Source organism: Rhinoraja longicauda, chromosome 12 (genome assembly GCF_053455715.1).
Source record: "Rhinoraja longicauda isolate Sanriku21f chromosome 12, sRhiLon1.1, whole genome shotgun sequence".
NCBI lineage: Eukaryota > Metazoa > Chordata > Chondrichthyes > Rajiformes > Arhynchobatidae > Rhinoraja > Rhinoraja longicauda.
The window spans coordinates 20,418,127-20,435,727 of record NC_135964.1 but is presented as its reverse complement, the minus strand read 5'-3'; the positions used below and the strand labels follow the sequence as shown (position 1 = coordinate 20,435,727).

At 44.2% G+C, this 17,601-nt stretch overlaps 1 protein-coding gene across 2 annotated transcripts in view; it reads right to left on the bottom strand.

Moving 5' to 3' along the window:
* il1rapl1b (interleukin 1 receptor accessory protein-like 1b) overlaps positions 1-17,399 on the bottom strand; it is a 1,065,873-nt gene extending 1,048,474 nt beyond the window's left edge. For both annotated transcript variants that reach the window (XM_078409149.1, XM_078409150.1), the window contains exon 1: positions 16,305-17,399. The gene's annotated coding sequence lies outside the window, so the exon portion shown is untranslated. The remainder of the gene's footprint in view (positions 1-16,304) is intronic.
* Between the last annotated feature and the right edge of the window lie 202 nt (positions 17,400-17,601).

The window sequence follows — 17,601 nt, the reverse complement described above, 5'->3', positions numbered from 1 at the left end:
GCCTACTCCTGCACCTATTTTCTATGTTTCTATGTTTACAGAGTACTATGTTTGCTGAAAGTAACAATTTCATTGTTCAGCATGAGAATATAACAACAAATCGACTGGAGTAGAGGTCAGCAACATGACAGTGGAAACAATCATTCTTGATAATGCTGGGGTTATCCGACTAGTAATTTATATGAACAAATGACACACTGTTCAGTTCAACCTCAAAAAAAAAGTGGTCATGGTAAGAGTGACATGCTGGTTTGTTTGGAACGGAATGGAGTTCATCACGGAGATGGAACAGACATTGCAATATTCAGTCAAGGGAAACCTTTGCTCACTTTTCCTGACTGTTAGAAACATAGCTTGGCAATTTAAAGGGTCAAGGAGGACATTGGAGTAGAATGGCAAGTCCTTACAACTCGTGTAGAACCCGATATTTTCAGATGTTGCTGCAACACAGAATCTGGTTCAGGTCCAGCTACTTTCCTACATCAGTCATGTTCCTGAACCGATCTCTTCAACCCTAATCCTACCTCAGTAACTGAACACAATAGACTAGCTTACATTGTTTTCTTTTTCCCCATACAGTCTCTCTCTGTTCGCCGTCTTGTAGAAGGTGCAATTTATGTATTAGTAATGTTTTCGTGCTGTCTGAATTTGTGTGTCATGTTTTACGGCTACAAACAAGATTTTCAGCGTACCTATACCTCACCATACTTGTACAAATGACAATAAACTCAATTTCAATGATGCTTCATTGTCACGTGTGCAAATCCACAGTAAAATTGTTTTCTTAAATGCAGTCCAGTGGAGTATTGCCATACCCAAGCACAATCCCCGATGAGCAAAGTGTGCACAAACAGTCCATTGAGCCCACAGTTTTCAAAGCCCAGTCCATGCTCTAATTTTTATGAGAGATGCCTAATCCAGAAAAGCCCGGGGCTGCTGCAGAGCCTCCAACTATCGCCTTCCTTGGACATTCGAATCTACCATTGCCCTTCTCCTTTCGCATGCATGCTTGTGCCCTGGGGGCAGCTCATGCAGCCAGCCTTGACGCTGCAGTAGGCCCGGCCCCGGTTCCCTCTCCTACCGGTCTTGCTCCTCGTATCCATCATCACCAACTCCATCCTCCCCGATCTTCGGGGAATGAGCAGGGGCCGGCTCGGCAACTTCCCCCCTTCAGGCTGCAGCCTGCTGAGAGCTATGCTGAAAAGGTAACTTAAAAGCACTTAAAAGGAGACTGGACTTAAAGGCTGCTGATTGGTGCAAAAAAAAGGCAGCAAAATTAGAGTCTCGAGGCCCCACCCACAGGTAAAATTAATGAAGAGAAGCCATTACAGGCATTTCTCTGATTGCACTATCAGGAAGTATTGGTAAAATTTTGGTAAAGAGTATTGGTAAAATATCTTATAAGCTCAAGTGGCCCACCATGATAGGGGCAATTCTACCTCTCAATTAAAGAACGGGCCAACACAGGAACAAGTCCTTTAGTCAAAATGTGTATGAAGGAACCGCAGATGCTGGTTTGCACCCAAGATAGGCACAAAATGCTAGAGTAACTCTGCGGGACAGACAGCTCTCCAGAGGCACTGCCTGCTGAGTTACTCCAGCATTTTGTATCTACCTTAGGTCAAAATGTCTCTGACAAGCATGATACCAAGACCAACTCTTATCTGCCTGATAGATCCCTCCATTCCCCGCATATCTAAGTGTCTAACCAAAAGTCTCTTAAAAGCCACTATTGTATCTGCCTCAAACACCACCTCCTGCAGCATGTTCAAGGCACTCACTACCCTCCGTGTGCAAAAAAAAAAAAAAAAAAACTTGCCCCGCTCATCTCCTTTAGACTTTGCCCCCCCCCCCCCCCCCCTTAAAGCTAAGCCCTCTAGTATTTGATATTTCTGTCCTGGGAAATATGTTCTGACTGTCCACCCCATCAATGCCAATGACAAATATATGAAAATATCATAAAATAGAAAAGAGCCAATGTCACAAATTTCAAGACGATTGCTTTTGGATTGGAATAAATGGCAATTCCTTCTACAGTCATTCCCAGGGAAATAGTTCCCAGTGAAAATATCGCTTGCATTTGAAAGTCAGTAACTTGCACAATAATTCTGTCAACATTTCAAGGTAACGGCACTAGAAATATTTCCCTTGCCCAGTTCTGGCAGCCCATGGGTCTTGCACTTGATGGAATGATGAACATTCAAACTGCATGCGCAGGGGATGGAGACTACAGTATGGATAGCAACAAATTAATTAAAATAATAAAATTTAATACACACTGTTTATGTTAAAAAGCAGAGGCTGCATAATAGAATTTGTCAAGAGTCATGAGTATATAATCGTCACGTGTACTGACCAGGGAACATTGTAATTCTTACTTGCAGCAGGTTATGGATCTGTAAATGCAATACCCACAAAATATAATAAACACAATTCAGAAAAGTAATAACTTCAGTGCCAGCTCAAAAAAGGCCAAAAGATAACCAAAAAACAACCAAAGATAGTCCATAGGTGAGTGATGTGTAGTCTTCAAGAACCTGATAGTTGTTGGGAGAAGCCATTCTTGAACCTTGTGTTCATGGTTTTCAGAAACCTGTACCTTCTTTCTGATGGCATTCAATCAGCCCCGCCAACATAGAAACATAGAAAATAGGTGCAGGAGTAGGCCATTCGGCCCTTCGAGCCTGTACCGCCATTCAATATGATCATGGCTGATCATCCAACTCAGTATCCCGTACCTGCCTTCTCTCCATACCCCCTGATCCCTTTAGCCACAAGGGCCACATCTAACTCCCTCTTAAATATAGCCAATGAACTGGCCTCAACTACCTTCTGTGGCAGAGAATTCCACAGATTCACCACTCACTGTGTGAAAAAAAACTTTCTCATCTCGGCCCTAAAAGACTTCCCCCTTATCCTTAAAAGGACCCTCTCTAATCTGGGGAGATCAGTAGTCATGATAGATTATTTCCTTTGTTTCTGTGCATTTGAGTTGCTGAACCAGACCGTGATGCAACTATCAATTTGCTTTCTACCATACACCAGTAGAGGTTTTCCTCAACATGCCAAATTTCCTCAATCTTCTAAGGAAGTAAAGGCATTGATGGACTTCTTTTTACAAATGCATTGTGCAGGGTCCATCATATCTTCAGTGATATGCATGCCCAGGAAGTAGTTGACCCTCTTCACCACCAACCCATCAAAGAGTTCAGGTTTGTAGATCCTCAACTTTCTTCTTCTAAAGCAAACAATCATCTCCATGGATAAACACAAAATGCTGGAGTAACTCAACAGCATCGCTAGACAAAAGGAATAGGTGACGTTTCGGGTCAAACCCCTTTTCAGTCTGAAGAATGATTGGCCCAAAAAGTCACCCATGCCTTTTCTCCAGAGATGCAGTGTTACTCCAGCATATTGTTTCCATATTTTGTATGGGTATTTCCATATTCCATCTGTAGTTCCTTCCGGCACAATCATCTGCCTGGTCTTGATGCCATTCAGAGCAAGGTTGTTGTTCTGGCACCATGCAATCAGGAATTTATCTCAGTGGGTCTATTTTTTATAATTAGGGGATTGGACACATTAGAGGCAGGAAACATGTTCCCAATGTTGGGGGAGTCCAGAACAAGGGGCCACAGTTTAAGAATAAGGGGTAGGCCATTTAGAACGGAGATGAGGAAGAACTTTTTCAGTCAGAGAGTGGTGAAGGTGTGGAATTCTCTGCCTCAGAAGGCAGTGGAGGCCAGTTCGTTGGATGCTTTCAAGAGAGAGCTGGATAGAGCTCTTAAGGATAACGGAGTGAGGGGGTATGGGGAGACGGCAGGAACGGGGTACTGATTGAGAATGATCAGCCATGATCGCATTGAATGGCGGTGCTGGCTCGAAGGGCTGAATGGCCTACTCCTGCACCTATTGTCTATTGTCTATAATCAACCTCTTGATAAATATCGTCCTTGCACCATCATATTGTTACAAGATGTGTAAACGCAATGTTTAAGCGGCAGTTAGACAAGTACAAGGATAGGATATGTTTAGAAGGATCTAGACTAAATGCAGGCAAGTGTGACTAGTGTAGATGGGACATATTGGTCATAATGTTGGAGTGACTCAGCAGGACAGGCAGCATCTCTGGAGAGAAGGAATGAGTGACGTTTCGGGTCGAGATCCTTCTTCAGAATAGTCAGGGGAAAGGGCCATGCAGGTCTATGTGGGCAAGTTGGGCCAAACATCCTGTTTTCACACTGTATGACTATGACACGAAATCAGTAAAGAGTCAAAAATTAGGAGACAGGTGGGCTGTGAGCCATCATCTTTTATCTTGGAATTAGAATGCCAATATGGTAATCAAAATTCAATTTAAAAGCACCAAGAATATAGATTTTCTTAAATATGTAAATTGATGCAGGTCCCATTGAACAAGATATTTAAATAACTTAATAACGCATCGATATAATTGAACGATATGGCTTCAGTTCTTTCCTAAACAGTCACTAATCTTTTCCAACCACTTGGAATGATGTGTTGTGTTAGGGATAAATACTTATGCAGACTGTCGTCAGACAACGACATTAATGATCCTGTACTGGGACACAACAAATACAGAGTTTGTACGTTCTTCCCTCGACCGTGTGCGTTTACACCGGATGTTCCGGTTTCCTCCCACACCCTGAAGACATACAGGTTTGTAGGTTAATTGGCTTCAATAAAGATTGTAAATCATCCCTCGTGTGTAGGATAGAGCTAGTGTACGGGGTGACCACTGGCCCATGTGGACTCGGTGGGCTGAGTGCCCTGCTTCCATGCTGTATCTCTAAAGACTAAACTCTAATGACATCTGGATATAAATGGTGCCAATATATGGCGACTTGTGCAAGTCAAAGGGAATTTGACTGTGCATTGCATACGTGACAATGGAGAACCATTCGACCATTGGATGCATTTGGCACAAGGGAGAGGGAGTGTACCAGAAAAGGACAGGCAGTGTTGTTTGATCAGTTGCAGCCTCATGTGAGCAGTGAGGAAGCAAAACATACAGCAAGCCACACTGGACAGCACTGCTTGCTTTTTGCTGCCTCATTCCAACCAAATACAAAACAACCATACTTGCAAAGTTTCGAGTCAACAGTCAAGAGTGTTTCATTGGCATATGTCCCAGATAGAACAATGAAATTCCTACTTGCAGCAGCACAACAGAAGATGTAAACATAGTATACTGTAAACAATATAAAAAGAAAAAGGTTCAGAGTGTGTTTACGAATATATACATTTATATGCATGTAGATGGACACAAAAAGCTGGAGTAACTCAGCAGGACAGGCAGCATCTCGGGAGAGAAGGAATGGGAATGGGTGACGTTTCGGGTCAAGATCCTTCTTCAGATGACGTTAATGTCAAGAGTACTTTCTTTTAGGTAACACAGTCGAGATCTAGTGTAGTCTGAAGGTGTTTCAGACTAGGGTTTCCGAGATGTCCTCGTTCTTCAGAAAACGGGGCTTCCCCTCCTCCATTATAGATGAGGCTCTCACTAGGGTCTCTTCTACATCCCGCAGCTCCGCTCTTGCTCCCCCTCCTCGCAACAAGGACAGGATCCCCCTCGTTCTCACCTTCCACCCCATCAGCCAGCGGATCCAACATATCATCCACCAACATTTCCGTCACCTACAACGGGACCCCACCACTGGCCATATCTTCCCATCCCCTCCCCTCTCTGCGTTCCGCAGACCGTTCCCTCCGTAACTCCCTGTTCCACTCGTCCCTTCCTACCCAAACCACCCCAACCCCGGGCACTTTCCCTTGCAACCGCACGAGATGCAACACCTGTCCCTTTACCTCCCCCCTCAACTCCATCAAAGGACCCAAACAGTCTTTCCAGGTGAGACAGAGGTTCACCTGCACCTCCTCCAACCTCATTTATTGCATCCGCTGCTCTAGATGTCAACTTATTTATATCGGCGAAACCAAGCGCAGGCTCGGCGATCGCTTCGCTGAACACCTGCGCTCGGTCCGCATTAACGCAACTGATCTCCCGGTGGCCTAGCACTTTAACTCCCCCTCCCATTCCCAGTCTGACCTCTCTGTCATGGGCCTCCTCCAGTGCCATAGTGAGGCCCGCCGGAAATTGGAGGAGCAGCACCTCATATTTCGCCTGGGCAGTTTGCAGCCCGGTGGTATGAACGTCGACTTCTCCAACTTCAGATAGCTCCTCTGTCCCTCCCTTCCCCTCCTCCTTCCCAGATCTCCCTCTATCGTCCTGTCTCCACCTATATCCTTCCTTTGTCCCATCCCCGACATCAGTCTGAAGAAGGGTCTCGACCCGAAACGTCACTCATTCCTTCTCTCCCGAGATGCTGCCTGACCTGCTGAATTACTCCAGCATTTTGTGAATAAAGTAATGTCAGTGTTGGAAATCCAAAATGCTAAACAGTAGAATGCTAGAAATGGTTTGCAGGCCAAGCAGCAACTTTTGAGAGAGAAACCAAATGAATGTTTAAAGTTTTAAAGAAAATAAAGTGCTGGTGTAACTCATCGAATCAGGTAGTATCTCTGGGGAATACGGATAGGTAATGTATCAAGCCAGGACCCTTCTTCACACTGATTGTATGGGAGCAGAAAGCTGGGAGGGATAGGACAAAGCCTGGCTGGAAAATAGGTTGATAATGGTGATGGGAGTTCTCAACAGGCAGATGGTGGACAAAGGCCAGAGATGAGAAAAAAAAGTGTGAAACAAAAGGATTGAAGAGTTGCAAATTGTGAAGCTAGAGGAAGGAATGTAGGTGGAAGGGGAGAAAGAGGTACAAGTCCTGGTGAAGTGCAAGGGAAACGGGTAATGCTTTAAGTTATTGGAAGAAAGGTCTTTGAATTGAAATATTGAATGAGTTTGTGCTTCCTGCAATTCAGCAGCTACAAGGAGAAGCAAGAAACAACAAAACACACAAGAGAATATTCCTGATGTATGCATCTGCATATGCTGTTCTTCTCCAGGGGTCGCCACTTTGTCACGGTGGAGAAACTTGTACATGCTGAAGATCCCGAGGGATAAAGTATCTGAAGCTATGCTCCTGGCAGGGTCACCCGTGGTCATCAAGAACACCCCCTGTCCCACATTCTCAACCTCTCTCTACACACAAGGGGTAATTTGCAGAAACCTCCAAAACCCACACGTCCTTGGAATGTGGGAGGAAGGAGAACCTGGAGAAAAACCATGCTGGTTACAGGGAGAACGTGCAAACTTCACACAGATAGCACCAGAGGTCAGGATTGAACCGGGATCTCTGGCACCATGAGGCAGCTGCTGTGCGTCGCCCACTGTGCTGCCAGGTGTAGAAACCAGAGACAGGAATTGAACCACTGAACACCTCCAATGCATTCAGTTTCTGTTACAAGAAACCGATTTTTTTAATAGACCTTTGCCTCAATTTTCAGAGTTAGACAGTAAAAAGCTTTTAAAAGAAACAAATTCTTAAAAACAAAGCAACTAATAGCGTAATGATATATCAATGTAAAGAGAGCCAACTGAACATACAAGCCAATATCAACACATTTCACTAGTTAACATTCTTGCATTCAAAACATCACAAATGTTAAAAACTCACAAAAGATGTTTCCGTTTATTTTTTAAGCACTGTTTTGCCTCACAGTGAATACAGAGTCTCGTATATTGTTCCAAGTCAATCCGAAATCAAATTAAATCTCAGATCTGATCCTACAGTTTCTCCTCTGTTAAATAAACAGTGGTAATAGTTACGTTAAAGCCAAATTTGCTTCGACACAGTTAAAATTCTATGTAGAGACTATGAAAATGTTTTTTAAAAAATCACGAGTTTCATATTCCCAAAAGTGCAATTCAGTTAGAAGAAGTGCAGAAACACTGTATAAAAATATGAACGCTAATTAGAGTAATTAAATAAATATTATCTGAACTCAAGGATAAGTTTATTTGTGGCAAATTAAAAATGAGAAAACCAGATTCAGTCTCTGTTGCTGCTTCTTCTGGGATCAAATTTAATAGATTGGATAAAGCTGCCAGGGGTTATTTGCAGTTGTATGGGGTGCTGGTGCAACAGCACCTCAAGTGTGGTGGACACGTTTGTTGCCTCACCAAGCAAGATACACTTGTCAGAGAGAAGTACAGCAGATAATCACTAGACTGTTTCCGGGGATGACAGATTTGTTCTACAAGGAGAGATTATGTATACTTTAGTCTTTAGAGATACAGAGTGGAAACAAGCGCTTTGGCCCACTGAGTCAACGCCAACCAAAAATCATCCCGTACGCTAGCACTATCCTACACACTAGGGAAAATTTACAATTTTACCAAAGCCAATTAACCTACAAACCTGTACGTCTTTGGAGTGCAGGAAGAAACTGGAGCACCTGGAGAAAACCCACGCAGGTCATGGGGAGAACGTACAAACTCCGTACATATTATCTGGCAGTTTTCCAACTGTGTGATTCTAATCAGCTATTTTTCTCATGCATTAACTTTATAAACAATCCATTCTATAAGATTAAGTCATCAGCCACGTTACATTCAATTTTGATATGGAACATGCACTGCAGCAGAACTACCTGTGCTCCTCTGGTGGAGGATTGGGACTTTTAAATGGCTCGGAGTGCACTGATTGACTTCCATAGATCACATCCCATTGCTTCTCAAATGTCTAGTTTAGTTTAGAATAGAGATGCAGCGTGGAAACAGTCCCATCGTCCCACTGCATCCACAATGACCAGTGATCCCCATACACTAGACTTTCCTACATACTAGTGTCAATTTTATAATTTTACTGATTAACCTAATTAACCTAAACCTAAATTAACCTAATTAAGCCAATTAACCTAAAACATGTACGTCTTTGGAATGTGTGAGAAAACCGGAGCAAGCCCACGTGCCACAGGGAGAACGCACAAACTCCGTACAGACAGCACCTGTAATCAGGATCAAACCCGGGTCTCTGATGCAGTAAGGCAGCAACTCTACTGCTGTTCTACCCTGTATTTTATTTTCTGATAGGTTCGCCTTTCTTCCAGTAATACATTACACTAGAGTTTATTATGTCCTCCATTCGATGGTGCAGAGTCCTCAGAGCGATCATGTTTTCTGATTATCCAAAGTATAAAACATTTATTTAAAAGTTGAGAACACGGATGCATTACGGTCTAACATACCCAAAGACAGTCACATGCAGAGGAGCAAGATTATAATTTTTTTTGTCTCTGCCCCAAAGGTCCAGCTTCCTTCTTAAAGATGGTTCCAATATTTGTTCATTGATAGATGAATTCAATCAACTTTAAACTAAATCCTGTATTTGCTGCTTGTTTAAGATTATCACTGTATTTTACATTTAAAACAAGTTATATCACCTAAAATGTAATGGGATGACACCAAACTACCAGTCCAAAAGCCCGGCACACTGGCGCAGCTGGTAAAGCTGCTGTCTGAATGCAGCAGAGACCCGGATTTGATCCTGATGTCAAGGGCTGTCTGTGTGAAGTTTGCACGCTCTCCCTGTGACCTCAAGGGTTAGGTCCTCCAGGTGCTACGGTTTCCTTCTACATCCCAAAGATGTATGGGTTTGCATGTCAATGGGCCTCTAAAATGTCCCTAATGTGTTGGGTGTGGATGCAAAAGTGGAATAACATAGAAAGAGTGTGAACGGGTGATTGAAGGCCAATCTGGAAATCAGTGGGCCGAAGGGACTGTTTCCACGCTGTATCACCACACCAAATTGTTTGTTTAGCTTATTGTCCCATGCACTGAGGTACAGGGAGAAGTTTTTGTTACGTGCAATGCAGTCAGCAGAAAGACAATACATGATTACAATCGAGCCATTTAGTGTATAGATACACGATAAGGGAATAACGTTTAGTGCAAGATAAAGCCAGCAAAGTCCGATTAAGGATAACCCGATAAATAAAATGACATTTCACATCACTGCTTACCTTTTCCCAATATAACCTGATTCCCTTAAGTGTCCAAAACACTGCCTCATAAAACAATACATCAAAAATCTGCCCAAATAATTAAATACCATACACCTAATTGCAACTTATTTTTTGCTTACGATCTATGTTCCTTCACGTGGAAAAATCCCATTATAATTAATTTCTTTGGCAGCCTACTCCATTATCATTTTTATCCATTAGCAAATGACGGCATTTTAAGGCACAGAACCAACCATTATTTCAGTTTATTCCCAAACAAAATATTATTGATGAAGTGTCAACGTAAATTAGATAAATGACTTTTTTGAAAACCGTGCTTGAAATTGCATTCATTTCATTTTGTTTTCGATACAAATTCTGCCTCTTTACAAAGAATGTTTGAAAATTATCAATTATGTTGGGATCAATAAAAGTTAGACATCTCAAAATGTAACCAAACAAATTACAATCTTATATTCCAATTTAGTTTACAATTTCTTCAAATGCAAAACACCTCAATAATCTTGAATGCAATTGGATCAACATCGGATGAAAAAGAGAAAGCTTAATTACAAGTTCTGACAAATGATTCACGTAGTCAGGATATGACTTATCATTTGTGATATTGTATTATGAGATTGTGCATAACTAAGATCACCTATTTCAAAATTGATGCCGGCTTCCTCGTTCACACAATCAAAACTGTGCCACCGTAAATGTAATCGGGAAAGAAGAGCCTGATCACATTTGAAATCAAAAGGACAAGATGATATTTGTCAGGGAAAGCACATTTCATATTTTTAAGTTAAAGATCACATTAGACAAACCCATTCCAAAAATCTATACGATAGCAAAATATAGAAAAACAGAAACTTAAAATAAATCAGCCATTTGTCAGTCCACAGATGCTGCAGAGCAATGTGTTATTCACTTCCAGTTCCTATACTGTCCGGTTGGGTCCAGTTGCAGGTAATAGGTGATTTATAGTGAAACTTATATGGGTGCAATTTGTTCTTGATAAACATTTTACATTAGCAATTATGCCGCATTAAGCAATGATATTAATGTCTATTTTTAATATTGACTGAAGTCACATGGCGGTTGCCATAATATTTTATGGTTTATGTTTTATAGTTGGAATGGTGAAAGTTCAAATTATACACCATTGTGCAGCAAACAGACAGCATGCCTAATGGAGTCAACACAATCACTTTGCAGGCAAGGATGCCATTCATTGGAGCACAGGAAGATGATCTTATAGAGGTGTACAAATTCATGAGAGGAATAGCTCGGGTAGCTGCACAGAATCTCTGGCATAGAGTAGGGGAATTGAGGGTCAGAGGACATAGGTTTACTGTGCAGGGGAAAAGATTTAATAGCAACCCGATGGGCAACTTTATCTTTACACAAAGGGTGGTGGGTGTATGGAACGACCTACCAGAGGAGGTAGTTGCAGCAGGTACTATTGCAATGTTTAAGATACATTTAGACAGGTACTGGATAAGATAGGTTTAGAGGGATATGGGCCAAATGCAGGCAGGTGGGACTGGTGTAGATGGGACATGTTCATCAGTGTGGGCAAGTTGGGTCAAAGGCCCTGTTTTCCAAGCTGTATGGCTATGTGCTGGCAGTAAATCCCTGCTCCTATGTGGCTAAGCTTTTTCACAACTTTCCGCAGTATAATCTTTTAAAAACTGCAAAATGACGAACACTTTAGGTGTCAACAGGCTATTCTATCTGCAAAATGCTCTAAATGTCATGTTTTGTTCTGTGTTGTGTGGGGGAGCTTTTAATGGTGCTCTGAGCCATAATTATCATCTAGCATAAAGAACAAAAAATACTGGAAATACTCAGCATGGGAAGCCTGCGATGAGAGACAGCTAACATTGCAGGTTCATTACCCTTCTTTAGCAGCTGGAGCTGCTGGATCACAGCTCCAGTGACTCAGGTTCAGTCCTTAAGTATAAGAAAATAACTGCAGGTGCTGGTACAAATCGAAGGTATTTATTCACAAAATGCTGGAGTAATACTTCGTGACGAATAGACGTCAAAGTACGTCTCGACCCGAAACGTCACCCATTCCTTCTCTCCTGAGATGCTGCCTGACCTGCTGAGTTACTCCAGCATTTTGTGAACAGGTTCAATCCTTTAGACTTTAGAGATACAGCACAGAAACAAGCCCTTAGCTGCTGAACCAGCGATCACCATATGCTAGCAGTATCCGACACACTGGGGACAATTTTACTGACGACAATTAACCTACGCCTTTGGAGTGCAACAGGAAACCGGAGTACTTTGAGAAAACCCACACGATCACAGAGAGAACGTACAAACTCCATACAGACAGCACCTGTGATCGGGATCGGACCCGGGTCTCTGGCATAGTAAGGCAGCAAATCTACCGCTACATCACTGTGCTGCCACTCCGGTGCTACTTGTGGAGTTTGCATGTTCTCCGTGTTAACGTCTGCATTTCCCAGAGTGCTCTAGTTTCCTTTCACACTATGAGTATGTTGTTCAGTTCATTGACTACTGTAACTTGCCCCAGATTGAGTAGGGGGAGTGGGGTTGATAGAGATGTAGATACAATAACTTGGAAGGATAAAATTACCTTAGGAATGAGATTTCTGGGGCATGGCACAGACCCTTGGGGCAAAACAGCCTCCTGTATCACAAAGAAATATATGCAAAATGAAATGGCAACTGTTTGCTGCCTATCCTGTTTAACACTAGAACAGATTCTCTTTTGTTGGCCCGACCATTGCTCACTGGTTTCCCAATAAAACAGTAGACAATGTCAAATTAAGGCAAAAAGCCACAAACAGAAGATCACTGGGTCCATGTGAACAACCTACCTAGAGGTCAACAGCCTGTAAAGGTCAGGCCTTTGCTTCCAACTGCTACCTCAAGGCACAGTAGCACAGCTGACAGAGCTGTTGCTTCAGTGCCAGAGACCCGGGATCAATCCTGACTGTGGACCTACAGCATGGAAACAGGACCTTTGGCCCACCGAATCCACACCGACCAACAATCACCCCCTGCACTAGCACGATCCTACACAATATGGACAACTTACAATTTACAGAAGCCAATTAATCTACAAACTGTACATCTTTGGGATGTGTGAGGAAACCGGAGCACCCAGAGAAAACCCACATTGTCACAGGGAAAACGTGCAAACTCCATACAGACAACACCCATAGTCAGAGAGCCCGGGTCTCTGGCGCTGACCTTGGCTGTTATTTGTGTGGAGTTTGCATGCTCTCCCTATGACCGCAATTGTTTTCTCCGGGTGTTCCCGTTTCCTCTCGCATCCCAAAGATGGATGGGCTTGTAGGTTAATTGGTCTCTGGAAAAGTTACCCCGTGTGTGCAGGGAATGCGTTAAAAAGTGGGATAACTTAGAAATAGTATGATCGAATGATCGATGGTGTGGACTCGGTGGGCCAAAGGGCCCCACTTCCCTGCTGTGTCTTTCAATCAATTCAACTAAATAAGACAATTTCTGACCCACCACTATATTTCAAACCTAAAAAAAATAAGGCCAAAAGAGGCTGCACTTCATCCAGGCTTCATTTCCAGAATGAATGCGAATGGAACCTAAAACTGGAATCTAAAGCGTCCACACAGTGCCTCTGAACACAGCAGAATGCTACTGCAGGAATTGTGAACAAAGTGCTGGAGAGACTCAGCGGGTCAGACTGCATCGGTGGAGGAAATGGACAGACTGCAGAAGGATGATGACCCAAAACAACACTGTGATCATTCCCTCCACAGATGCTGCCTGACCCACTGAGTTCCTCCATCGCTCTGTACGTTTTGCTCCAAACTCCAACATCCACAGGCTCTGGTGTCTGCACAATACTGCAGATGCTAAGAATCTGAAATTAAAACCCAAGAGAGAGAGAGAGAGAGAGAGAGAGAAGCAGAGCTGAGGTTGCTGAGCTGAAATTATCTCTCCCTCCACAGATGCTGGTGGACTTGGTGTGTATTTGTTACCCCCCTTGGTTGCGCTGGCGGATCTCGAACAGTGGGACATTTGTTCACAGTGCAGGTTGGGCGAAGAGAGCCGCATTCCGGCGAACGTTTTCCCAACTCGGCGTCTCTACAGAATCGGAGCGCCCCCTATTTGCCTTGCAATAACGTCAAACAAAAACTCAATTCTTGGAGAATGCAAAAGATCGCTGGCTGTACGCTGCCCATCCTCACAAGGTGCATAGCGAATCGTGCTACAAACACGAGAAGCGAGGGAGCTCCCCTTTCCCGGAGATTGCAACCGAAAGAGAAAGCGAGGTGGGAGATGCTCGCTGGGAACTGGTGTTGTTGAGATCAGCTCTCACAACCACAGAGCTTTACCGCACCATTCCCGGTCGGACCCAGCGCACAGAAAACTCACGCCTCAAGTTCTTGGGGAAAAGGGAATGAAAAATAAAAGTTCACTGGATTTTCAATCCCCAGCCTTGTCAGTCCACGAGGAAAAGAGTTCACAGATTGGAAAATATAATTAAAGCTAAACTGCCCCGATTGGGGATGGGTGGTTGCTCATGGGAGAGATGCATAGTATAGAGATGACATTCTGCATCCCCTCAATCCTCCTCAACCCGATTACTTCCCCCCCCCCCCCCCGCCCCCCGGGGCAACCACACAGTAATAAGAACACGCTGCTTGAAGGTAGTTTTCTACAACCAAGACTAGCGTTCGCCCTCCCCTTCCGCCGCCCGAAGCAAAACCATGTTAATACCAAAGCTATAAGAAAATAACTGCAGATGCTGGTACAAATCGATTTATTCACAAAATGCTGGAGTAACTCAGCAGGTCAGGCAGCATCTCGGGAGAGAAGGAATGGGTGACGTTTCGGGTCGAGACCCTTCTTCAGACTGAATACCAAAGCTGTGTGTGCCGAGTAAATGAGCCAGATGTCTCAGGGAGGCAGGTCGGAACCACCAGCGATGAATTGGTGGAATAAACCGAGCGATTAGAAGCGGCCTCTGCAGCTTCTTGCTGCCGGATTGGTTGGAGAGCTCGCTGCTAATCAGCAGTGGGCACGTCTGGATGCTAAACAAGGCTCTCTCAATGCAGCCGAAGAGAAATCTTTCTGGCCCCATAGTTTGTTCATAGATCGCCAAAACATATGGGGCAATTGCAAGCGGACTGTGCCATGAGCTCGTGTACTCGCTCGCTTTTTCGCGTGCGGGTGGAAAAAGTTTTGCCCACATTTTAAGAGCTGGAAGCTGTGATGGGCTCAATATCTGTTGCCATTTTGATGGCAATTTCTTAACATACCAGCAGGTCCTTATTGAAAGCTTTAATTGTCCGCGAATGACTGCTGTCAACTCCTACCGGTCAAAGATGCGTCTTTTTTTCCCTTCAAATTCATTTTATTTGCGTTAAAGTCATTAAAGATGAAAATCGGTGCTGAGAACCTATTGATCGTGCGGGAGGGGGAAGCTTCACCGCTGTTTGGGGAAATACAGTCCAGAGATTTGATACGCATATATAAAGTGACTCGTGCGGTTAAGTTTGAAACAGGTAACGAAGTAAAGTGAAAAAGTTTAGAAAATGATTACATTTCACGGTGGTGTCGGGACTCCATCTTTAAGTCGCCTGCCAGTAGACTACTGCAATTTGAAAGCCAATGCCAAAATTAATTCGCCAATTGCTCTCCCATTTATTGCTCCTGTATCTCTTTACCTCGTCATTTCTTCCACACGCCGTGGAGATCAGCTTCAAGTATACATTTTATTTACAACGGTGCACCGCTTTATTTGACAAAATGGGACTTTTTGCCACCGCAGAAGGGAAAGATCTGCCGTCCTTTAAGAGGAACTCCACATTACAGAAACTAAATCGATCCGTTGACCTGCTGAGTACTGTGGACATGCATGTTAGAACTCTATGGCAAATATACATATATATATTTGGCCAGGCATTCGCGCTCCTCGCCCAGCAGAAATCGCAACCACCAGTCTGTGAATAGTGTGTAATTCATATTACCGATAGAGACATGCAACCGAATGCCTGGTCAGGGGATGGATGGTTCATGATTGTTCGGTGATTTTTTTTCCCCCAAAAAAAAAATCCGCATTGTACTTCAAAGTAGCTACGTTTCTGAAAATATGGCGTAACATCATAAAATTAAAGCCAACTAATACAGACACACATATCCGTGTTCATACGTTCACTGCAAACTTTACGACAATCTTAACAAATGGCAAGCCCCGGACACGACCAACACACACACAGCATCGAGGCTGCATGCAGTAACTTAACAAGGAGTCGGGTCGGGCACAACTGCATTATATAGACAGATAGCCCAAGGACTGGCCGCCGGGTCCATGCACGGAGGGGAGCTAATGCAAAATAAAAGGTGAGAAGAAGTCTTACCAAAAAGCCTGATGAAATGATGCGCTGCTCCCGATGTCAGTAAACGATACCTCTGATCATTCCAGCGCCTCTCCTCCAACCTCGCTCCTTAAATATCGAGAAGCCCTTCCCTTTCACTAGCTCAGCGAGCTACATTCATCACCAGGCAGTTACTTCCACAAACACTCGCCTTCCCCTCTCGACGGACCACGGGCTTATTTGTCCTGGAAGTGCCCGGCTCGTTCGCTGAGAGAGCGACCCAAGTGTGGGGGTGGGTGTGTGGGTGTGGGGGAGAGAGAGACAGACTGCGAGAGACTTACAGAGACAAGTCCGCAAGCTCTACGGCTGGGCGTCGCGATGGCAGTAAGGAAGGTGCATTCTCCTCTCCGACCATCCCGCGGTACCGCTGTACGCCCCAGAAACGCAAAAAAAAAAGCCAGCGAATAAATTATGTGCACCACATGTACGCTGGAACATCAACAGCAGCAGCAGCAGCAGCAGCAGCACCACCACCAACAATTAGCAGATTCCGTCTTCTCCTCTCCAACTACAGCGAGAATGAGCCGGTAATCCCACGGTGTAACAGTGCCTTGCTTCCAGCCCGAGGTTTAACTCACTCACCGCAGCTCAACAATCCCAATTCCCAACAGCAGGAACAACCTGCCACCAAATTCACCATGCAGTCGGTGACCAATCGCCAATCCGGAGATTTAGGAGAGCAAGAGGGGGGGGGGGGGGGGGGAATAGAGAAATCCTACATTTTGAGAATGTCTGTGTGCAGAACTCCGAGTCAATGACAAAATGCTTGCAGCTGCTGAGCACATTTGTCCTGACTGCCACCCATTGGAGATTCCGGAGGCCAATGACGCCGAGCAACGTTGAGAACAGCTCCAATTGAAGACTCGCCGGGGCGCATCTCACACACCCTTGAGTGGAGAGGCTTCTGATCACACGATAAATGTACTCTTCATTCTTTCACTGTGGGTTTTTTTTCCCTCTTCCCCCTCCCTGTTGCATTCAACACATTTAAAACAAAATAACCGTCCCTGTCCACATCTGCTTCTCTGGAGCGAGATCGCCACGGCGTGAAGTCCTAAGGAAAAGTTTCCTCGAAGCCTGCGGGTGGACCGAGGCCGCTTATCGACCGGGGAGGGAGGGATAGGGGATGGAGGGAGGGATAGGGGAGAGAAGGAGGAGAGGAGATGAAAAGATACACAGTGGGGGAATCCGTTCTGTTTACAGACTTCTGCCTCAGAGGCGCAGGGAGAAGAAATCATCAACAAAATAAAACCAGCCACTCGTCACAGGAGGTAGATGT